This window comes from Ambystoma mexicanum, chromosome 7q (assembly GCF_040938575.1).
Source record: "Ambystoma mexicanum isolate Mex_15411 chromosome 7q, UKY_AmexF1_1, whole genome shotgun sequence".
Lineage (NCBI taxonomy): Eukaryota > Metazoa > Chordata > Amphibia > Caudata > Ambystomatidae > Ambystoma > Ambystoma mexicanum.
In genome coordinates, this window is record NC_090941.1 from 260,403,779 (window position 1) to 260,428,959 (window position 25,181).

Below are 25,181 nucleotides of genomic sequence, written 5' to 3' on the forward strand. Positions count from 1 at the left end.
GGGGGTGGGGTGGGGGGACATATGTCAGGGCTCCCAAGTGCATGGTGCCATGTGGGCTGCTGGCGGGTCATGGCCAGGCGTGATGGGCTGGCTGCGAAGCATGGTCAGGGGTAATGGGCTGCCTGGGGCGCATGGCCAGGGGTGATGGGCTGGCTGCGGGGCATGGCCAGGGGTGATGGGCTGCCTGCAGGGCATGGGGAGGGGGGAGGGACACTCCCCTCAGAATTTGTGTACCCCGCTCGCGGCAGGCCAATCGCATGTAAAACTCCCTGAACAAACCTCAGAATATGCGTACCCCGCTCGCGGCAGGCCAATCGCGTGTGAAAATCCATGCGCATCCCCTTGGAATACACATACCCCACTCGCGCCATGCCAATCACGTGTGAAAATCCACACACACTCCCAGAATACGCCAGGCAGCCCATTCACCCTCCCCATGCCCCGCAGGCAGCCCATCAACCCTGGCCATGACCCGCAGGCAGCCCATCACCCCAAGCCATGCCCCGCAGGCAGCCCATCACCCCTGCAGATGCCCCATAGCCAGCACACACCACTGGGAGGACTTTTCCAAGCGATTGGCCTGGCACGAGCGGGGTAGGCATATTCCGAGGGGTGTGCAGGGAGTTTTCCACACGATTAGCCTGGCACAAGTGGGGTACATGTATTCTGAGGTGTGCGCAGGTAGTTTTCCAAGCGATTGGCCTGGAGCGAGCGGGGTACACGTATTCCGAGGGGTACGTGGGGAGTTTTACATGCGATTGGCCTGGCGTTAGCGGGGTACGCGTATTCCGAGGGGTGCGCAGGGAGTTTTACATGCAATTGTTCTGGTGCGAGTGGGGTACGTGTATTCTGAGGGCTGCTCGTGGCTTTTCACACGCGATTGGCCTGGCGCGAGTAGGGTACGTGAATTCCGAGGGGTGCGCAGGGAATTTTCTACGTGATTGGCCTGGCGCGAGCGGGGTAAACGTATTCCGAGGGGGGCGTGGGGAGTTTTCCATGCGATTGGCCTGGCGCGAGCGGGGTACACGTATTCTGAGGGGTGTGCAGGGAGTAGGGGTGCGCAGGGAGTTTTGCACGTGATTGGGTTCTCGCGTTTGGGCTGTGTGTCGTTTTTAGCACTTATTTGTTGTTGGGGGCTGTATGCTGGTCCACTGGCCTTTGCGCTATGTAGGGGATTTGTGCGGATGTTTTTGGCACACAGGGCAGGGTTGGGGGCATAACTGACGCTGCTGCAGGGTCACTGCGCCACGCTGCGCCATTGCTGGTTATGGATGTAAGTATCCATGAATATGCTGTGCATCAAACTGCGTTTTGGAGCACGCGGCAGGCGCACGCTGGTGCACGTGCACTCTGTGCACCAGCCGCGTGCACCACTTCTGCGCTCAATTCCATGAATTACCCCCTTAATTTGCACCAACAATTGGAGGAGAACATATGAATGATTTATTGTTGAGCATGTTTCACCACATACTGTCCACCACGACGTCATGTGCACACATTCACACAATACACTGTAATGAGAAATACCAAAAGCATGCACAGCACACAGTTTTGGGGTAAAGACCTTGTGAATTTGCACCCTTCAATGAATGGGATACACAACATTTAAAAACACCCAAACAGACCGAATGTCAGTTTACAAATAAAACCTGCGTTCCTTGTATTTTTTAATCCTTCCTTTACCCATGAGGCTGTTCTATTTTTTTGCCACCGCACATTGGAAAAATACTTAACATTTGCACATCTCAAGTGCTGCATTATAGCTATAATTCTGAATGTGACTCATATCATGTTAATTTCCAGAATTAATTCATGATTAACAAGAATTTGGTTTAATTATGTGCTACATTTGTATTTTTAATTAACGTAATTGCAAATTATACAGTACTTTAAAAGCAATCATTATATTTTGTTTGTGGTTGATGGCTCCTTTTTTAAGATATACAAACTGCTCAAACAGTTTAATTTAGCAAGAAAGAGAGTACAAAATGAAAGATAACCATGTGCTTGGTTTGAATGCATTAACATCTCTAAATAGACCTGCAATCCCTCAATTTCCTAAAATGTATTCATGATAAGTCATATGTAAACGCAAGTTCTGTTTTGAGGCGCAATATTTAAAATGTTACAACCTAATCAATGTTTTCATCATCTTTCTTTCTTCATACCAACAATTTGAAGGAAACAAAAAAGTTGTGTTCTCATTAGCTACGTTTGCTTGATGCTATGTCAGATAAATTCATGGCAAACATCGTAATTGCCAGTGCTGATGTCATTGTATGTTTAATGAACGAAAAATAGCAGAATGTGGAAGTTCCTGTCCAAAATACAAGCCTACAACGCATGCACCAAATGAATATATTGTGCAAAGATAAAACCAATGTTACATAAGTGTGAATTCCAGGAGCAGCAGGAATTCATGGTGTCTTTGGTGAAAATAAAGTCAACTCCCACACAACTGTAACTTGGTGAACAATCATAATTATTTAAGATGCCACGAACACCGAAATGGCTGAGAAACACATTTGACAGAAGTGTGGAACAGTGAACACGAATATTGAGTAGGAAGACAAGACATTCAGGGGCTAATTCATGGAATTATTTGCCGATAAAAGGGGATTTGTGCGCCATTGTGCCCGCAAATCCCTGTTTAACAAATGGGGATTTGCGGGCAGAATTGCACACAAATCCCTGTTTTTCAGCGCAAATAATTCCATGAATCAGCCCCTTAATGTAAAATGTTTCGCACCACACTGGTATCTGGTGTTATATTCGAAAGTAAAGTTTGGTTTTATTCGAGTTAAGGAAACATACAGAAAACAGTAACAAATAATCAGAGAAATGAGGTCAGAAGGTTGCAACGACATAGGCGGAAAATCATAGAATTTGGCGCAGAAGCAGCGCACGCGGCTGGCGTAGAGAGGAAGCGTGCGCCAGTGTGCGCCAGCTGTGTGTGCTAAACAGCATTCTGGCGCACCGCGTATTCATGGATTTCCCAAGCCATTTTCAACTGTGGCGCAGCGAACATCCTGCAGCACCAGTTATGCCCCAAGAACGCCCCTTGCGCAAGGAATGCCATCGGAATCCCCAATACGGCGCAAAGTGCCGCGCTAACCCTGGGCCAGTTTACAGGCCCGCTACACTGTTATCGCGTGACAAACTACGCGTACCCCGCTCACTGCAGCCAAAACGCATGAAAATGTACTCGCGCACCCTCTTGAATATCGGTACCCCGTTCATGGCAGCCAAAACGCGTGTTAAACTCCCCGCGCACCCCTCGGAATATGCGTACCCCGCTCGCGCCAGTGAAATCGCCTGTAAAACTCCCTGTGCACCCCTCGGAATACGCATACCCCGCTCGCGGGAGGTAAAGCGCATGAAAATCTCCCTGTGCACCCCCTTCAATACGCGTTCCCCCGCTCGCGGTAGCCAAAACGTGTGGAAATCAACTCGTGCACCACCTTCAATATGTGTACTCTGCCTGTGTCAGGAAAATTGCGTGGAAAATGTCCCCACTTTGGTGTGGGCTGCCTGCAGGTCATGGTCTGGGGTGATGGGTTGCCTGCGGGTCATGGTCAGGGTGGATGGGATGCCTGTGGGTCATGGTCAGGGTGGATGGGCTGCGTGCGGGGCATGGTCAGGCTGGATGGGCTGCCTGCGGGTCATGGTCTGGGGTGATGGGCTGCCTGCGGGTCATGGTCTGGGGTGTTGGGCTGCCTGTGGGTCATGGTCAGGGTGGATGGGCTGCCTGCGGGTCATGGTCAGGGTGGATGGGCTGCCTGCGGGGTAGATGGGCTGCCTTCGGGTCATGGTCTGGGGTGATGGGCTGCCTATGGGTCATGGTCAGGGTGGATGGGCTGCCTGCAGATCATGGTCAGGGTGGATGTGCTGCCTGCGGGGCATGGTCAGGGTGGACGGGCTCCCTGCGGGTCATGGTCTGGGGTGATGGGCTGCCTGCGGGGCATGTTCAGGGTGGATGGACTGCCTGCGGGACATGGTCAGGGTGGTTGGGCTGCCTTTGGGTCATGGTCTGGGGTGATGGGCTGCCTGTGGGTCATGGTCAGGGTGGATGGGCTGCCTTCAGGTCATGGTCAGGGTGGATGGGCTGCCTGTGGGGCATGGTCAGGGTGGACGGGCTGCCTGCGGGTCATGGTTGGGGTGATGGGCTGACTGCGGGTCGTGGTCAGGGTGGATGGGCTGCCTACGGGGCATGGTCAGGGTGGATGGACTGCCTGCGGGGCATGGCCAGGGTGGTTGGGCTGCTTTTGGGTCATGGTCTGGGGTGATGGGCTGCCTGTGGGTCATGATCAGGGTGGATGGGCTACCTGTGGGTCATGGGGTGGTTGGATGGGCTGCCTGTGCGTATTCCAGGGGTGCGCATGGAGTTTCACCTGCAATTGGCCTGGTGCCAGTGGGGTACGTGTATTCCTGGGGTGCGCGTGGAGTTTCACACGCGATTGGCCTGGCGCCAGCGGGGTATGCATATTCAAGGGGGTGCGCGGGGAGTTACACACGCGATTGGCCTGGCGCGAGCGAGGTACGCATATTCAAGGGGGTGCGCAGGGAGTTTCATACGCTATTGGCCTGGCGCGAGTGGGGTACGCATATTCCGGGGATGCGTGTGGATTTTCACACGTGATTGGCCTGGCGCGAGCACAGGGTACGCGTATTCAAGGGGGTGCGTGGGGAGTTTCACACACGATTTGCCTGGCACGAGTGGGGTACGCGTATTCTGGGGTGCGTGTGGAGTTTCACATGCGATTGGCCTGGCGCAAGCTGGGTACGTGTATTCCTGGGATGCGCGTGCAGTTTCAGACACGATTTGGCAGTGTGGGCCCTCCCGGGTGTGCCTCTCCCTCCGCTCCCCATGCCCCGCAGGCAGTCCAAACCACAGGGGACCACCCTACACCCTGGGCATGCCCCGCAGGCAGCCCATCACCCCAGACCATGACCTGCAGGAAGCCTATCAGACCATGACCCGCAGGAAGGCCACATGGCACCATGCACTTGGGACCCCGACTCATGTCCCCCACCCCACTCCCAATGACGGGCACTTGCCAGCAGGCCCGACTCATGTCCCCCGCCCAACTCCCAGTGACGGGCACTTGCCAGCAGGCCCCAACTCATGTCCCCCACCCCACGTGATGGGCACCTGCCAGCAGGCCCCGACTCATGTCCCCCACCCCCAGTGACAGGCACCTGCCAGCAGGCCCCGACTCATGTCCCCCACCCAAACAAAATCCAAAGTTCCAAAAAAAGCAAAGCATTCCACCATGGTCAAAAAATAAAGTAAATCCAGGTCCAAAAGAACATCCAAGTGTCCATGAGCCCAACAATCCAATGGAAACCTAACCAAAATCATACCTAATTAATAACTATATACAAAAAAGGGTGGTCATAGTCATTGCGCCCCAAAGAAAAAAAAAAAAAAAGGAAACCTACACCTACATAACTATTTACAAAGGCGGCGGGCTAGTCCGACGGCTCACAAGGCCAGGCCATCATCGAACTCCACTTCAATGTCCCAGAGGGGGGCCTCTTCCCTGGCCTCGAGGTCTCGCAGGGGTGCAGCCATGGCCTCCTCCAACTCCCTGGGAGTTGCCTCAAGGCACGCAGCCCGCCTCAATGCCCGGTGCATGGAGTTCTCCGCCCTGACCATTGTGAGCTGTGCCTCCTCCACTTGCCGCTGCTCCGCATCTACTGCTGGCCCAACCGCTGTCACACAGAAGACATTCCCAATCCTAGGTCCTCCTGCCCTCCGGCCGATGCCTGCCCCTGGGATGTTGAAGGCCCTGAGCCATGATCGCTCCCATGCTGAGCCTGCTGCTGCCTCCAATGCAATTGCCTCTGGCACCACGATGGCCTCCAGGCTGGGGTCAAACTTCACAGATGGCATCACACTCCCCAACACAGATATTATTTGAACACATGCGCAAATTAACAGGAATGTTGTAGCAAGCAGCGGCATCCATGCACACACAACAGCATGAACATCTGAAGGTTAGCCTTACGTCACAAACAACACGGGGAGTGCTGAACACATGCACACACACCACCAGAAAGACACGCATCTGTACATCTCCACCACCTGTCACAGTGCAATCATCGGCAACTATGTCACATCTGCCAATCAGCTTCCTACATGTCTGCGTCCCATGCATCCATGGTGTATCACAGTCGCACACATGTCAAACACACACATACGCACATGTGCACCGTGCACGTATATGCAGGTGGAACCAGCATCCATGTGTCACACCCCAACCATTACATACACATACATGCTAACATGTTTGCGTCCCCACATGCATTTGTGCATCATGCTTTGTAACACATGCACCATTCATGTGTATCACACATGAATGGACTCACATGCGGCAGGCTCATGTCCCTGCACATACACATCCATACATGGGCTTTTCCAGACATATGTCCAAGTTGCACACTCCTGGCACACCTCAACCTGCACTGCGTCCAATCAGTACGCATGGACACTTACCACTCGACTCCGGACGGGTCTGCCTCTCAAGGACCTGGAGGTGAACTGGTGGGCGTATGCGTTCCAGGACCCTCATCTGGTCATTGGTAAGGTGGGTCCGGCACCCCTCTGCATCTGCTGCGTCCAAGAGGCGCCAGGCCTTCCTGAGGGTCCTGGACCTGAAGTACTCCCAGCGCTTACGGACGTGTGGTAGGTCGCAGGTTGCCACTCCCTCCGCGTTAATGGCAACCACGATGTCCATCCAGATCATTCTCCGTCCATCCTTGTCGGCGCATGTTCTTCTGAAGAGGGCATCATAATGCACCAGGACTTCCTCCACCAGGGTACCAACCTCTCCTGCTGTGAAGCCGGCAGCCCTCTGCCTCTCTGGCTGGGGGTTGCCAGTCGTCTCTGATGGTGTTTCCCCCGACATGGCAACCCCCGAGGCAGGTGTGGGTGGGCAACTGGGTCCTGGTGCTGGGCTGTGGAGTGATGGAACTGCAGTCGGGAGTCTTCTGTTCCAGCAGGGGTGGTCACAGCAACTGGACCCCTGTAGATGGCTGACGTGCAGGCACCAAATAGCATGACACATGGCCAGCAGGAAGGCAGGCAACAGCAGATGGCTGGTGGGAGTTTGCTCGGGGCTCTTGGGGGCAGGAAAATGGCCTTCTGGGCAAGAGCGTGGTCTTTCGTGTGTTGTCGCTTGGTCAGCTTGATACAGAGTGATTTGGCACGTGAAAAAATACCACGTCAGCGTGTAATTTGAGGAAAGGCCCTTAGCGCGTAAGCGCGTATGTGACATAATGCGCGCGGGTGTTTCCCTCTCATGGGTGCATAGTGATTCAGCACATGAAAAAACAGCACGTCTGCGTGTTAATGCATGTAATTCAAGGAAAGGGCCTAAGCGCGTAAGTGATGTGATGCGTGCAGGCGTTTCCCTTGGGACAGGTTAAAGGTGAGCAGGCCAGCAGTTCACTGTACGTGCTTTTCGTGGAGACTGATGTGTGTTTTGCTACTTCTGGTTGTTTCACGCGCCATCACTAAATCACAGTGGATCAAGGACATATCTCTTCTTTTGGCAGGGGTATTGGCTATGCGTGTTTTTATTACCATGCTAGCTAGACGGTGAGTCGCGCATGATATTTTTCCCACTGCGGTTCCCCCTGTGTATCGCGTACCGGTTTTTGAGGTCATAGTAGCCTGTGTGTCCCACGCGTATGTGTTTTTCGTGTCCCTGGGTGCCACTGCATACTGCGGAGGTTAATTCCACACACGTGGGCTACCGGGGGTTGCGTGCATGGTGTTGCGTGACACGTCACTTTATTAATGGGATCACATACAGCCTTTGCAGGCTCATAGGGGCGCTGTTAACATCTAGTATCCCACCCCCTTCACCCCAATTGCCCAGGACAATTGTTGTGTATACCTCCCATTGGCACTACTACATCTGTGCTGGCACTACTACATCTGTGCTATGGTTGGGAGGCCACAAAATGTGGGGGGGCGCCTCAGCTGGGCGTCCTACATGTGGCGGGCATGGTCAGGGATGTGGCTGGGGTGACCAGGGAGTAGGGGGACTCCAGGGTGTCCTGGGTGGCTGCAGAGGGGGAAGAGGCAAGGGTGCGCCACTTCAGCAGGATGTTCTGCCACGCGTTGGTGCAGTCATGCCACCACCCCCTGTGGTTCCGGGAGAAGCAGCTCTTGCAATTGGCACTGGCGCTCATGTGACCCGGCAGTCCGTTTTTATCGACTGCCATGCGCCCAAGGGTGGTGGTAGCTGCAGGTGCAGCTGTGGCCACCACCACCCAGGCTCAGGGTGGGACAGTGCATGCTGCGTTGGCACCTCAAGAGTCCCAGGAGGATTTCCAGGTGGTCAGGAGGCACATGGTAAGTGCACGCAGGGCTGCCCTGACCGAGGCACATGTTCCTGGGGCAGTATTGTCATCTGGGCAGATGCAGCCGACACCACCCTGGCTGTGAGTCTGCCATCCAGGGCAGTCTCGGTCAATGACCATGGCACAGCAGATGTTGTGGCGCAGGGTCCAGTCAAGGGAACCCAGCAGCCACTGAGGCAAGTCAGGGCTTCCGTCCTAGTTCCAACTGCCACTCCCTCCGTTCAATCCACCAGCGCCACTGCCCCTACTGACCAGGATGGCATTTGCCAGTCAGGGTCCGGATCACTGCCCAAGAGGAGGAAGGTTGCACCTGCACAAGAGGCTGTGATCCCAGACACAGCTCTGGTCGCCAGCACGTCGAGGAAGAAGCCTTTCTGCGAGCAGGAACTGGACTTCCTTGTGGATTACGTGTCGGGACACAACCGTGAAATGCTAGTGGGCCCAATTGTCCCAATACGGCTGCCCAGCATTTGTACCACTGGAAGGATGTTGTGGAGTGTGTCAGTGCATTCGGACATGAGGTGCGCACAGCTCAGGAGTGCAAAAAGCATTGGGATGACCTCCGACGCTGTGCTAAACTAAAGCATGCCTCCAATTATGCCATGACTCGGGTGACTGGCAGTGGGCCACCACCTGAACAGGAAGATCTCACTTCGCACAAGTTGATCGCTGCAGAGTTCATACCAGCAGAACTGTACAAAGGAGGGTGAGAGATGCTGGATTTTAATGCCCCAGTGAGTGTTGTTGCGTGTTTGTCCAGCCCATGTGTGGTTTGCTTGTGTGATGTGTTGTGCTTTACTGCCCCTACATGCTATGTTTACATGGTTCTCATGTGTGAGTCATGCAATGCTTCACTGATGCATGCCGGCTGTGCAGCATGCTGGACATGTAGAGCAGACGGGGACTGTCCTCATCACCACACTTGCACCCTACTCACATGCTAATCACCCGGCTGCCCCTCCGTTCCATGTTCCAGCTCACTGGCCCTTCTGCATGTAGCCTGGGGTGTCTTTCCACTCAGCACTCGGACTATGTCATCGCATGACTGATGTGCATGTGTGTTATGCCTGCATGCGGGTACTCCACATAGGCATGCTCCCTTGCCCTTCCAACCCTCTACACCCCAATTTCCACATGGCACTGGTGTGTATCATGTTGGACTACAGCAATGGCCTGTTCAACACTCCGGTGTACATGCACACTTCCCAGTGCCAACCTGTCAGACACATACTGTGGGATACATCCTTTGTCCTTGATGCAGGGTGTCTCACTCAGACTGTGAAGATGGCAGATGCTCCACAGGGACATGAGTGCCCATTCATGCTCCTTGTGTATTCCATGCATGCCCCTATATGGCCTTGGCAGGATGATCATTGTAGTACGTGTCCAGGATGACATACATTTAATGGCATTTGATCATCCATTCCATGCCCACTCTGGCTTAGTCCTGCATCATGCAGATGTTTAGGGTGTCATAGTCGGTGTGGGGCACAGGCCTCCCCCTGTTTCATGCCCCCTTACTCTGTTCAACTGGTGTAGTGGCTTCTGCACAAATGGGTGTGCTACTGAGGGTTCATCATGGGTCCTGCTTAATGTCCCATGCTCATCTGTTGTGTTGTCAGTTGACTCAGATGATACAATTGACCCTAGTCAACACTGTCTGACAAATACAGAGTTCTCTGGTGAACCTTTCACTGCCATGCAATGCCTCCCTGCATTTTCACGAAGGGGGGGGGGGCGGGTGCCTCTAGCCATGCAACCCATTGCATGCACATTGCACGTGATGCCTGAACTTGCCCTTACACTGCCTTCATGTTTATTGATTGACATCATAATGTACTTGTTGATAAAGTACACATGTTCTGTACTGCACCAACCCACTTCTGAGCCATGTTACACCGTTCTACATGCCTACTCACTGCTGCAATGTCAAAGTGACCTGGCATGTATGGTCTGATTGTCATCCCTTCACTGTCATGAAAGGCACGGGCACAGGTGCCTCCTGTGACACATGCACTCAGTATTGGAACACCCTAGTGGGTGTTTAGCAAAGTTGCTTGGTCAATCTGTGGCCTATAACAACTGGTATAGGCCGCAGATTGATTATAGCCTGCCAATCAGGTTGCAATGACTGTGGAGCTGCCTTCATGTGTGTATGTGTACACTTTCACATACATCGAAGCAAGCAGCATTGTAGCTGCTTGCTTTGCTGTATAGGTTGCTGTTCATAATCACCATACGGGTGTATATGAACACGGGTGTTCTTGAACACTTTCACATGTACATATGCAAGCAGCTTCAATGTTGTGTAGTGCAACATTGCAGCTACTCACTTATGTGTGTGTGAAGGTGTTTATTTCCACATGTGTTCTCTGCAGATTTTTTTTTGAATGACTAAAAAGTAGATGATTAACGTTAACTCTGCTGCGATTTCAGCATTCCGCCCGTTATGTACTGGCACAATCCTGAAGGTGCACTGTTGTGCAGTATGTGTACGACCAGGACCACTCAGATAATCTGGTGGAGCCTAGCCGTGATGATTTGACACACCGAATAATGTTTTAGGGCACAATCAATGCACAATATGCTCAATCAGGCCCTGAGAGGTGTTCTGGAGGCTTCATGGCCGGCAGCTCGGACCGTACTGGGTGTTATGGTCCCTCATGCCTGGTTGCAGGTCCTCGCTTTGCTCATGACATTCACTATGTCTACCTGGCCCATGATGCCCGGTACGGGACGAGCTGCAGACGGATGAAGCTATATTGGTGATGATGGTTTAGTGATGCATGTGTACATGCATATTACGTGTGTCATGGTGTGCTTGGATTCACTTACAGCTGTGGCCATTTCAATTTCAGACATGCATATAGTATTTGCCATCTCTTTGTTGCCATCTGTCATTTCTGCCTGTGACATGTGCCTGACAGAGGTGGTGTGTGATGGAGGTGATATACTACATTCTGTACATGTGTAGGCTTTGCTATTTACTCACATCCATTTCTGCTTTTGGGATGTGTTTGCTTATCAGTGCCACTGGATGCATGCCGGAATTTAATTTGTGTGTGACATGTCTGCTTCATGTGTTGGCTGTCGATGTGATGTCTATGTGTGTGTGGGTAATGTGCTTCTGACATGCGTACTCATGTTTGTTTTTTCCACATTACAGATGATGACGCAATGGAGCCAGAGTTTGGTGATGTCAATCCTGACACAGGGTTGCTATCAAATCAGCAACCCGGCACAAGTAGGGGTCGTGGGGTGGTAGGTCATGAGAACCCACTTGTGCTCCAGACTATCCTATCTAGGGCTGGCAATGAGTCTAGCTCGGATGATCACTCTGACAACAATGTTGAGTTGGATGCGCATCATGTCCATTCGTCGACGGTGAGTGATTCTGTTGTGGACGATCTTCTTTCTGCGACACCTACACTGAGGGGCCAGACAGTGTTGGAACCTCTGCCTGTGGTGGATCAGGATGCTCGGTCACACTCCAAACAAGTTGATGATGTGCCTGGGGCATCACCTCAATGGAGGGATGTAGTCCTGCAGCCACGGGTGGTGCCAACCCAGCGAGGACCACGGCTCCTTGGGCCCTGCAGGTGCCAAGCCCGGCATTGCGGTGGCCATGCGCCACTGGGGTATACTGAGTGGGAGCAATTCATGTATGCCAATTCAGAACAACAGGGGAAAGCAATTGATAAGATCGCTCAGAGCATGGAATGTGTGGCCCAATCCGTGCTCCCCCTGCTAGGCAGGTGCAGTTCCAGCCGCGGGCATCACAGTCCACAGCCCGCTCACTCATGCTGAGCATGCCATCCTCAGACAGGGCACGCCGGGCTAAAATGCGTCAAGCACTTGCTGCTCACGCAGAGGCACATAGACATGTCCCAGAGGCAGCGGACTGAGGAGAGGTTGGTGTAGCTTGAGAATACCATCTCGGCTGAGCTACGTGCATGCCGGGAGGTGATCCATATGTCATTCGAGGCCATGCAGGAAGAACGCTGTGTTACACGTGCTACCTTGAAAGAGGAAGCATGCGTATCACGTGAGGTGCTGCATGCTGACCTATGTGTCACCGCCGCACAGGACCAGGTTTACCAGTCCCGCAGACTTGCTGCTGACGAGGGCAAGCTGTGCTTAGGCGTGGTCAGAGTACTGTGCCACGTCCACCTTCTGCTTTCCATCCAGAGGGTGACTCGGACGACAACTTATCTCCCACACAGGTCCGTGCAGGTATTGAGCCCATGGAGATTTGTTTTATCTCAACATCATCGCATTAGGGTGTTGAGGTGCACCCTGTACCTCCCCCCTCATGGGTGCCCCCCCCCGGGTCGTATGTGGCCATTTTGTATTTTATAGTTAGTTTAATTAGTTACTATAGTTTAAAATTGTTTGTCTATTGTGCATTCATGTGACGGTGTGGTGCTTTGTGGCTTTTGAAAGCATCCACTGTTTGTTCCAGCTGGGCCCATTCAAGCTTGTCTCGTGTATGTGTTTGCGGCTTGGGGTCCTGACACATATGCCACTCATGCTTCCCCTATCCATGGCCTCGTAAGGATGGTTTGGTGTGACAACCATTTACACAAGGGTATTGGTCTTTCATCATATCTGTGGCCTGTCTGCTGGTTTAATACTTGTGTTAACACTGTGATGCTGGAAATGCATCAGAGGGACAGGGCCTCTGAATCCTTGTCCTTTTCTGCCTTTTATCGTGTGTTCTGTTATGTTTTCTGCCCAGGAGTCCATTTGGGACTCCTGGCAGTGCAGCTCTCTCTTTTGGTTTGGTGAACAGACCCATGGGATACCCTTATGGCACCCATGGGTAGGGGTACAACCCTGTGCCCCTAGTGTATGTTTTTTGGCACCTGTGGGTGGCCCACAGAGCAGGGTATGGGCTGGTGGCAGCTCCATGCTGAATTAGACAGGTGCTCTGGGCGTCCTCCATTTTGGGATACCCAGGCCCTGCCATTGGGATCAGTTGATTCCTGATAGAAAACAAGATGGCCCCTGTGGCCTCTTGCTTTCTATTGCCTGTTGTCTTGTTTTTCCCAAAGTCCTGGGAAGCCCTGACTCTGTCCCTTCCCCCTGACTGGCTGTTGGGTGGAAGTTCCATATATGGTGTTGTTGTGAAGGCCCAGCTAGACTGACTGGAGCCTTCCCTTTGACTGTATGTTGTGGGTACCTCCTGTGGGTGGGACCTGGGTGAATGGAGTGTGTGACCAATATACACTTCTTGTTGTGGTTGTCTGGTTTCTGGCATGTGAGACAAAGACTGAGACAGCCCTGCCCGAAACTGGCCTGAATGCAGTGTGTAGTGTTGAATGGCTGGGTACTTGTCCCAATCCACATTCCTTGTTGTGAGTGTCTGAAAGGGAGGAGTGTGGCCTGAATGCACTGTGTGCCTGATTGGCTGACTGACTGCATGAATGCCCTTCTGTGTGATTGGCTGCTGTGTGTGTGCCAGCAGTGTGGATGAGAGACAGGATAGTATATCTGGGGACCTCTCACCACTGGAAATTGTTCAGAAGCATTCAGAAGCTGAGTCTCCACTCAAGAGTAACTGGATTTGCTGATCCTCGACGTCCAGCTGGAAGAAGAAGACTTGCTGTGGCATTTGCTTCGACGGAACTGAAGGTTGTCGAAATCGTCGAGGACTGACCCGAGAGAGGACCTGGCTAGGCGCCCTCTTCCCGTGCTCCGAGGGACCATCGAGCACCGCTGAATCTTCGCCGAAGCGCCCTGGAAGTCAGACCCTCGAAAGGCTGCCGACCCGAGACGGGACCGCCGAGGAGATCGAAGTGAAGCACCCGGACATCGACGCTGTCGAAGTCCATTGCCGTCGACCAGGGTTCGCAGGTCTGTGTAACCGCTGGAGGCCCGTCGAAGTTGTGTTGCCCCGCCGTGGGAACCACTTGACGCCGTGCCGCCGACGACCGGAGCCGTCCGCTCCTTGCCTAAGAACATTTGCCTTGAAGGACTCCCTCGTCCGCATCGTCGGCCGCTTTGTCCCGCCGGAGAAAGTCGAGGACGACCAACGCGCCGAGGAGAATCCGCCGGTGGGTTTCCCGCCACCTCACGACCCCAAAGACTCGAGCGACTCGACGCCCTTGCTGGGCCACCGTCACCCACAATCTTTGCGGTCCAGAACTAGTGTCGCCGAGGTGCCCCGCACGCCTCTTCCTCGCAGGACGCCGACGTCTCGACGCCGACGAGCACCGCTCGGATCGAAGCCTGCCGCCTCATCGACGCCGTTCTACCTTGTTTGTTGTCGGACGTTCGACGCCCCGTGTCTCCCGCTTGAAAGGGAAGGCATTCAAGAAGGGCCGTCGATTCCCCGACACCGAACACCGAGTTCCTCGACGCTTCTCGACGCCTCTCGACGATCCGTGACTCCTGCTTTAAAGGGGGTCATTCAAGAAGGATCTGTCGACGCCTCTTCGAAGAACTCGACTCCACCAGGTACATTGGGGGGGTAAAAACATTATAGGAGAGAAATAGACTATTGAACAATATATGGACTGGGCTGGTGTTATATCTCTTTATTTTACAGGTTGCCCAGGTGGGGGGATCCCCACACAGAACTGTGTCCAGTGGTAGGGGCCAGTATTCTGCCTATTGTTTCAACCCTCTGTTATCTCTCCTCTCTCTATTGCTGGTTTCCTTCTTATTGATCTGTGTGCCATTTTAACAGTATTGTGAATGCACTTTAATGAGGTCTAATATTAGTGGTACCACTTTAGAATTGTAGATATTTACCATTGCTGATTTTCCTGAGCACAAAGTGCGTTATTGTGATAAGTGTACATAACCCTTGAATATTAATTATATAAAGACTGTGTTTTCAGTAATACAGTGTGTGGACATTCCTTTGTGGGGGCTTGGGGATACACTGTACTTAAGAACCAGCCTGCATCACCTCCTGAGAAGCTAGGCCTTGATTGCTCGTCCATCGTTACCATATTAGAGAATCTTGGCTGGGGTCCTCTGTGCCTCCCCTCTACCATATAGAGAGCGGAAGTACAGACCCCCCTACCAGTCTTTACAGCTAGTGGCAGCGGTGGGATGCTTATGGTTTTAAGACTCAGTGTATAACCGTGCCACTTACAAAATATCCGCACTTTTGTTAGATTAAGGTTCGGGTGTGTTCCAAATAACTGCATTACAAGCAATGGAGTCCATTGCAAATGGTAAATTGACTCGGATGAGCTTAGAGGCTCTCCAGAGTGCTTGTGAAGCCAGGGAGTTAGACTTTGTGGATAAGTCTAGGGCTGAGCTGATAGCTGCCCTGGTGGATTACCAGACTGATGGTGAAGCTCTTGAGGAAGGGGGGGATGCAACCAGTGAGGACTCTGCCCCTGGGGTTGTCGCTGAATCTGTTTCTGGGAATGCCACCATTCCTGCTGCCTCTGTTCCAAACCCCAGCAATTCCATGGAACTTGAGTTATTAAGGATGAAGTTAGCCTTTGAATATCGCAAGTTGGAAATAGAAGCTGAGCTTAAGAAAGAGGAGCTGGCACAGCAAGTGGAACTCAAGAATAGGGATCTTGCGCTCAAAGAAAAGGACACTGAATGTCAGAGAATCCAGTTAGAGAAAGCTCGAGTGGAGACTTCAGCTAGACCAATTGAGAGTGGCAGGTCCCCAGCCACCAAGTTTATGAAAGATTTGGTTGGTGTGTTTGTGGAGGGTTCAGATATCCTCCAATGGATTGAAGCGTTTGAAATGGCTTGTGCAATTCATGATGTAGATAAAAGAGATTGGGCTAAGTGTTTGTTAAGCAGAGTGCCTCAAACTGGATATGACTGTATTCTGAAGCTGAGTGTGGAAGAAAGGGGTCAGTATGAGTGTATGAAGTCTGCTTTGATTGCCAAGTTTGGCAAGACACCTGCCCAATACCTTAAAAGGTTCAGGGAATTTAAGAAAAGAGAGAATGTGTCTTGGGTTGACTGGGTGGGTACTGCGCACATGAACATGATGGGGTGGATTGATGGATACAAGGTGAAAACTTTTGTTGAGTTGTCCCACCTCTTGTTTTTTGAGCATTTTTCTGAAGCCTGTTCACCAGAGCTGCGTCAGTATGTGGCTGACCAGAACATTTTGGACCCCTTTAAGCTGGCTAGGTTGGCTGACAAGTGGGTCTCCCATCGGGTGTCCCCTAAGGACCCCAGTGGGAAGGACAAGGACAAAGAAAAGGGGGCCTCTCAGAAAGCTGAGGAGTCCCAAAAGCAGTCACAGTCGGGTAAACCAAAGCCTTCCTCTCCTAAGACCCAAAAATCTAGTGGGGATAAGTCCTCTGTGGGTGGGAATAAGAGTAGTGGTCCACCTGCTGCAAAGCAGGTTCCCAGTGGTTCCAGTACCGTACCCCGCACTCCTGGCACTTGTTGGGACTGTGGGGCTCTGGATCACAAAAGGGGTGACCCCAAGTGTAAAGGTAAGGCACTTGGAGTACAGGCTGTCAGCCTGACCTACCCTTACCCCGTGTCTGAGGTGGAGGCCACTGTCCTCCCCTCCTCTACCGGAATCACCTTTGGTGCTCCGGTAGAGATTTCCTTAGTGTCCCTTGGGGCCTGGGACCAGTACGCAGAAGTACTGGCGACTATCCCACAGAACACCCGTAGGTTTTTGAGAAGTGTCCTCTTGAATGGCCAGCCTTCTACTGGTTTGAGAGACACTGGGGCAAGCATGACAGTGGTGGACAGGACCCTGCTCAAGCCAGAGGACTATGAAGGTGCTCCTCTGCAAACCACCAGATTAGCTGGTGGGCCTCCCAAATTATCACCTGTAGCCTTAGTCACACTCATGATTGGAGACAAGACAGCAAAGCTTCCTGTCCTGGTTCAGGACAATGTCCCTGCTAACATTCTGTTAGGTAATGATCTAGTGGAGTTGGGGTTGATCTCGGATGGTCTTCCCCTGACTGCTGCTGCGGTCACTAGGTCACAGGTGACACCGGGTCTGGCTGTGAGTCAGGTACCCGAGCCAAAGGCGAGGCCTAAGGCAAGAAGAAGGAAGACCAAGAAGGCCACCTCTGTGGAGGGAACACCTTCTCTTCCTGCTGTTCCGACAGCACCCATTGGGATCCATACTCCGGACGGGCTGGGTCCAGTGGAAAACCCAAACTCAACTCCTGTGGGAGAAGAGACAGAAGACTCTCCTGTGGGAGAGGTTCTCAACCCAGAGGAGCACCCCGACCTTCAATGCTTGTTAGCTGAAGGGGGACCCTCCCGGGCAGACTTCTGTAAAGGACAGAGAGAGTGCCACTCTCTCGAGGGTCTGAGGAAACAGGCCCTGTCCCAGGCACAAGGTGAAGTGCCTAGGACATTCAAGGTTTATTGGGAGGGTGAGCTCCTTGTTAGTGAGCCCACTAAGCCTGAACCTGGTGCCCGCAAGAGGTTGGTGGTACCCCAGGTTTACAGGCCCTTCCTACTGCAGTTGGCGCATGAGGTGCCCTTGGCTGGTCATCTTGGGACTAAGAAGACTAAGCAGAGGCTCTCTGCCCATTTCTACTGGCCAAGGATGGGGGTAGAAGTGGAGTCCCACTGCAGGACCTGCCCCACTTGTCAGTTGTCTGGCAAGACTGGAGGCAGGATCATTGCCCCACTGCAGCTATTACCAGTGGTTGGCACACCATTTGAGAGGGTGGGCATCGACATCGTCGGTCCCCTTGACCCTCCCACTTCAGGTGGACATCGGTTCATCCTGGTCTTGGTAGATCATGCCACCAGGTACCCTGAGGCAATACCCCTTCGGACTGTTACTGCCAAGGTGGTTGCCAGGGCTCTCCTGGGCATTTTCACCCGTGTTGGATTCCCCAAGGAGGTTGTCTCTGACAGAGGATCCAACTTCATGTCTAGTTACATGAAAACCATGTGGAAAGAGTGCGGGGTAACCTACAAGTTCTCCACCTCTTACCACCCCCAGACCAATGGTCTGGTTGAGAGATTTAACAAAACTCTCAAGGGCATGCTAGGTGCTTTGGAAGAGCCCCTAAGGAGGAAATGGGATCTCCTCCTGCCATGCCTGCTGTTTGCTTACAGGGAGGTACCTCAAGAGGGTGTTGGTTTCAGCCCCTTTGAGTTACTCTTTGGACATCCCGTGAGGGGGCCCCTCGCCTTGATCCGAGAAGGCTTGGAAGCCACCCCTCCAGGTCCCGCCAAGCAAGTGGGGGACTATGTGTTAGGCCTCAGGCGGAGGATGACACAAATGATGGGTCAGGCAACAGCAAATCTCAAGGCCAGCCAGGAATTGAACAAGTACTGGCATGACCTTAAAGCTTCGCAAGTGGATTGGACTCCGGGACAGGAAATCCTTGTGATGGAGCCTACCAAGCCTAGAGCTTTGGCAGACAAGTGGACTGGACCCTTCAGGATCATCTCCAAGATGGGCGAAGTCAATTATCTGGTTGACATGGGAGCCTCTGGGGTAGCCCCCCAGGTATTCCATGTCAACAGGCTCAAGCCTTTCCACAGACGAGCGGAGGTCTCATGTCTCTTGCTAGCTTCAGGGCAAGAAGAGGATGAGAGTGAGCCCCTTCCTGATTTGCTGCATAGCAACCCTCAGGATGGCTCAGTGGAGGGAGTACAACTCTCTCCCGATTTGACAACGGAGCAGCAGAGGGCCTGCAGGGCTTTGCTCCAGCAGTATGCCTCTCTGTTTTCACTGACACCGGGCCTTACACCGTGGTGTAAGCACGAAATTGACACTGGTGACAGCGTGCCTGTCAAGAGCAGGAGCTATCGTATGTCAGATACCGTCAAAAACCACATCCAGGCTGAGGTCGCCAAGATGTTGGATCTGGGTGTTATTGAACCCTCAACCAGTCCCTGGTCCAGTCCAGTGGTCCTTGTCCCCAAGGCAAGTTCCCAGGCGGGTACCAAGGATTGGAGGTTCTGTGTGGACTACCGAGGAGTCAATGCCGTCACCAAAACTGACGCGCACCCATTGCCCAGGGCTGATGAGCTCGTGGACACCATAGGTGCTGCCAAATTTGTGAGCACCTTTGACCTTACCTCAGGCTATTGGCAAATAGCTCTGACGGACCATGCCAAGGAAAAGACGGCCTTCTCAACACCTGAGGGACTCTACCAGTTTAGGGTCATGCCCTTTGGGTTGAAGAATGCCCCTGCCACCTTCCAGAGATTGGTCAACCATGCGCTCAGTGGGCTGGAAGCCTTTTGTGTGGCTTACTTAGACAACATTGCCGTCTACAGTTCCACCTGGGAAGAGCATTTGACACATCTGGATAGGGTGTTGCAGGCCTTGAAAAGGGCTAACCTCACTATCAAGGCCACCAAGTGCCAGATAGCTCAGGGGAAAGTTACCTATCTTGGTCATGAGGTAGGAGGGGGTCAAATCCAACCTCTCTCCAGTAAAGTACAGGACGTACAGAACTGGGAGACTCCCACTACTCAAACCCAGGTGAGAGCCTTTTTGGGCCTCACTGGGTACTATCGCAATTTCATGGCAGACTATGGAACCATAGCTGCACCCCTGACAGCTCTAACTTCGCCCAAACAACCTAGGAAGGTTAATTGGACTGAAGACTGTCAGAGGGCCTTTGATGGCTTGAAAGAAAGTCTGTGTAGGGCACCTGTGTTGTGTGCGCCTGACTACAGCCGACCCTTTATCGTCCAGACGGATGCCTGCGACACCGGAATTGGAGCTGTCTTGTCCCAGTTAGATGACAAAGGGAGAGAACACCCTATCATATTCATCAGTAGACAACTCAAGGGTAGAGAACTTAGGTGGGCTACTGTTGAAAAGGAGTGTTTTAGCATAGTTTGGAGCCTTAGGCGTTTTAGGCCCTACCTTACGGGGTCTACCTTCAAGGTCCAAACAGATCATAAGCCCCTGAAGTGGCTTATGCAGATGAAGGGTGAGAACCCGAAATTGCTCAGGTGGTCCATTAGCCTGCAAGGGCTAGACTTCACCATAGAGCACAGACCAGGGAAGAGTCACGATAATGCGGATGGCCTTTCCAGAAGGTATGTTGACCGTCTGGATGAGGGTGTCTATCCCGTGGGAGATTAGACACCCTCCACCTCAGTCTGGGGGGGGCGACTGTGATGCTGGAAATGCATCAGAGGGACAGGGCCTCTGAATCCTTGTCCTTTTCTGCCTTTTATCGTGTGTTCTGTTATGTTTTCTGCCCAGGAGTCCATTTGGGACTCCAGGCAGTGCAGCTCTCTCTTTTGGTTTGGTGAACAGACCCATGGGATACCCTTATGGCACCCATGGGTAGGGGTACAACCCTGTGCCCCTAGTGTATGTTTTTTGGCACCTGTGGGTGGCCCACAGAGCAGGGTATGGGCTGGTGGCAGCTCCATGCTGAATTAGACAGGTGCTCTGGGCGTCCTCCATTTTGGGATACCCAGGCCCTGCCATTGGGATCAGTTGATTCCTGATAGAAAACAAGATGGCCCCTGTGGCCTCTTGCTTTCTATTGCCTGTTGTCTTGTTTTTCCCAAAGTCCTGGGAAGCCCTGACTCTGTCCCTTCCCCCTGACTGGCTGTTGGGTGGAAGTTCCATATATGGTGTTGTTGTGAAGGCCCAGCTAGACTGACTGGAGCCTTCCCTTTGACTGTATGTTGTGGGTACCTCCTGTGGGTGGGACCTGGGTGAATGGAGTGTGTGACCAATATACACTTCTTGTTGTGGTTGTCTGGTTTCTGGCATGTGAGACAAAGACTGAGACAGCCCTGCCCGAAACTGGCCTGAATGCAGTGTGTAGTGTTGAATGGCTGGGTACTTGTCCCAATCCACATTCCTTGTTGTGAGTGTCTGAAAGGGAGGAGTGTGGCCTGAATGCACTGTGTGCCTGATTGGCTGACTGACTGCATGAATGCCCTTCTGTGTGATTGGCTGCTGTGTGTGTGCCAGCAGTGTGGATGAGAGACAGGATAGTATATCTGGGGACCTCTCACCACTGGAAATTGTTCAGAAGCATTCAGAAGCTGAGTCTCCACTCAAGAGTAACTGGATTTGCTGATCCTCGACGTCCAGCTGGAAGAAGAAGACTTGCTGTGGCATTTGCTTCGACGGAACTGAAGGTTGTCGAAATCGTCGAGGACTGACCCGAGAGAGGACCTGGCTAGGCGCCCTCTTCCCGTGCTCCGAGGGACCATCGAGCACCGCTGAATCTTCGCCGAAGCGCCCTGGAAGTCAGACCCTCGAAAGGCTGCCGACCCGAGACGGGACCGCCGAGGAGATCGAAGTGAAGCACCCGGACATCGACGCTGTCGAAGTCCATTGCCGTCGACCAGGGTTCGCAGGTCTGTGTAACCGCTGGAGGCCCGTCGAAGTTGTGTTGCCCCGCCGTGGGAACCACTTGACGCCGTGCCGCCGACGACCGGAGCCGTCCGCTCCTTGCCTAAGAACATTTGCCTTGAAGGACTCCCTCGTCCGCATCGTCGGCCGCTTTGTCCCGCCGGAGAAAGTCGAGGACGACCAACGCGCCGAGGAGAATCCGCCGGTGGGTTTCCCGCCACCTCACGACCCCAAAGACTCGAGCGACTCGACGCCCTTGCTGGGCCACCGTCACCCACAATCTTTGCGGTCCAGAACTAGTGTCGCCGAGGTGCCCCGCACGCCTCTTCCTCGCAGGACGCCGACGTCTCGACGCCGACGAGCACCGCTCGGATCGAAGCCTGCCGCCTCATCGACGCCGTTCTACCTTGTTTGTTGTCGGACGTTCGACGCCCCGTGTCTCCCGCTTGAAAGGGAAGGCATTCAAGAAGGGCCGTCGATTCCCCGACACCGAACACCGAGTTCCTCGACGCTTCTCGACGCCTCTCGACGATCCGTGACTCCTGCTTTAAAGGGGGTCATTCAAGAAGGATCTGTCGACGCCTCTTCGAAGAACTCGACTCCACCAGGTACATTGGGGGGGTAAAAACATTATAGGAGAGAAATAGACTATTGAACAATATATGGACTGGGCTGGTGTTATATCTCTTTATTTTACAGGTTGCCCAGGTGGGGGGATCCCCACACAGAACTGTGTCCAGTGGTAGGGGCCAGTATTCTGCCTATTGTTTCAACCCTCTGTTATCTCTCCTCTCTCTATTGCTGGTTTCCTTCTTATTGATCTGTGTGCCATTTTAACAGTATTGTGAATGCACTTTAATGAGGTCTAATATTAGTGGTACCACTTTAGAATTGTAGATATTTACCATTGCTGATTTTCCTGAGCACAAAGTGCGTTATTGTGATAAGTGTACATAACCCTTGAATATTAATTATATAAAGACTGTGTTTTCAGTAATACAGTGTGTGGACATTCCTTTGTGGGGGCTTGGGGATACACTGTACTTAAGAACCAGCCTGCATCACCTCCTGAGAAGCTAGGCCTTGATTGCTCGTCCATCGTTACCATATTAGAGAATCTTGGCTGGGGTCCTCTGTGCCTCCCCTCTACCATATAGAGAGCGGAAGTACAGACCCCCCTACCAGTCTTTACAAACACCCCTAGTGGGAATTATGGATGTTTTCTCCATGGCATGTCTGCAATCAATTTTGGTGAGTACATTATTGAACTGCCCATTTATTGATGTTCATTGTGATGTATGTTCTTTTCTTTCTTGCCTGTCTACGTGCTTGATGCACTTCATGCTGTAGACGGTAGCCTGAACCCTGTGGCTGTCAAAGTCACACTGATGGTGGGAGGGGGCTGGATGTTGATAATGTCAAGTTGGTACATGCTGAGTTCAGCCCCTGGGGATTGTGGCAAAGGAGGATGCATTAGGAATGTGACCCAAGAGGCAAAACCCACGGTTCAATCCTCACCTGAGATGTCCGACTATACTACTACTATGTTCCGTTCCATTTGGATGACACGTTGTGTCTGCCTTCCCTCTTGGACTTTGATGCTGCCTGACGGCGCAGTTTTCCTACTGGACTACTGCTTTTTTACTTGTTTTTCACACTCTGGTGCCTTTAGTCCCTGTTCTTCTTCCTGCTACTGTCCTTGTTGCAGATCTGTCCGCCCGTCTCTCGGGCTGTTATTTCCATGTACTCTTACACTGCCTCGGTTTGCCTCATTACACTTCTGTTCAACAGCATCTTTCTGTCGCTCCTCCTGTCTCTCATCTATTGCATCCATGCATTTATGTTGTCGTTTACCAATGCTATTCAGCTTTTGTGGCTCTTAACTTGCTGTCAGCTGTTTCCGGCTATCTCGCATTCTCTGTGCCTTTCCAGACTTGTGCTGTCTCTGCCTTTCTTTGTTCATGCTATCATGGATTTATTGGGTTTCAGCTCAACCATCCAGTTGTGCCAGCCTCCTTGGTTACTTTCGACTCAAGTTCCAGCTCTACCTGTCCGGGTACAGAACCTGGGATTGTGTGGGAGGAGGTCAGCCATAGGTCTCAGACAGGGCCCAGTGACAAGCAGCATAAAGACACACACACAGGAAACTTTCCAGCCTTATTAAAAGCTTTTATGCCCTTTCTGCAGGAAAAGGAGCCTCCAGACTACCTTTCCAAGCAGACACTGGGCCAAGAACTACAAAGTCCTGGCCATTTTGGGTGGTGCACACGTGCACATGCGTGCACAATCAGAAGCATGGGGCTTGTGCTCAGACGTCTCATAGAAGCAGACGTGTTTCCAGGAGCTCCGAGCAATGAGAGCAGCACGAGGGACCACGCCCCAGCCGACCTTCCTCCAGGCCCCTCGCACATGCAAGCTAAGTAGTCCCAGTGTGGGGAGCTTAGCCAGGTGTTGGGGAGGATGTGCACAGTACAGCTAAGCTGCGCTGAGGAGCAAATGCCAAGAAGCTTTCTCAGTTGTCAGGGGCACACGGAGGAAGCGTCGCCCATATCCTCGAGTCTCCCCTGCTTCATAGAAGCTAAGTTATTAGCGCAGTAGCGTTCCTAGCCACAAATTAATACAGCACAAGTGGGGGCACCCAGCGACGCACAAACTCGAGTGCAGTGCCTATCATTAGCATATGCAATTAGCCACGTGGGCTGCCTATGGTAAGCTGCGGCTGGCATAACGCAACTTGTACTGAAGTCGCACCTCGCCACGCGCGTCTAACAGCACATCCAAGGCACATTCTATCATGTGTGATTCTTAACACATGGTCTTCCGTTTAACGCAGGGCCATGTGAGGCTATCTTATTGAGTTAACAGTATATAAACGATCACGGGGGCAAGCAAAACTATACGAACAAAGCAGCAGACAAGAGTGCTTGTTTGGGGAGGAGTCACTAAGTTCAAGGCATGAATGGTGTTATATGTGTGTAGGGAAAACACACACAGAATAGTAACTCACGCTCTATTTGCAGCATTGAACTGCTCCTGTTACTGGACCTGAGAGTGCACAGGCAGGAGGCCAGCACTCACCCCAGAGATAAGTCTCTCTTTGGTTCACCTTTGAGCTATTTTGTACAATGTGCATGAAGTACATGGTTTCTCTGATTGAGTATGTGTAATTGTCAATAGTTGTATTTTGTACTTTCACTACTTTCCCTTGCCCATCCACCTCCCCTCTCATGATCCTCTTTCCGGTTATCCTCAATACCAATGCCTATCCAACCAACGGATCCCTAAACCTCTTTCCCGCTGGGGTCTTGGAGGCCTGTGTAAGTTTTACCTTGCAGGCGCCCAGACCACGAAGGGGGTGGTTGGTTCGTGCCACTCCTGCACCTGGAGACCGGAACTACGACACTACCCATCAGTTGTTGGATCCTCATTAATTGTTTATACTGAAATTGCTACTCATCCTGTTGAACCATTGTTCAACTGTGCTACCTTGGTAGTTATTCCATCATTCTGCTTGGACATATGCTTGGCCATATTCAGCGACTTC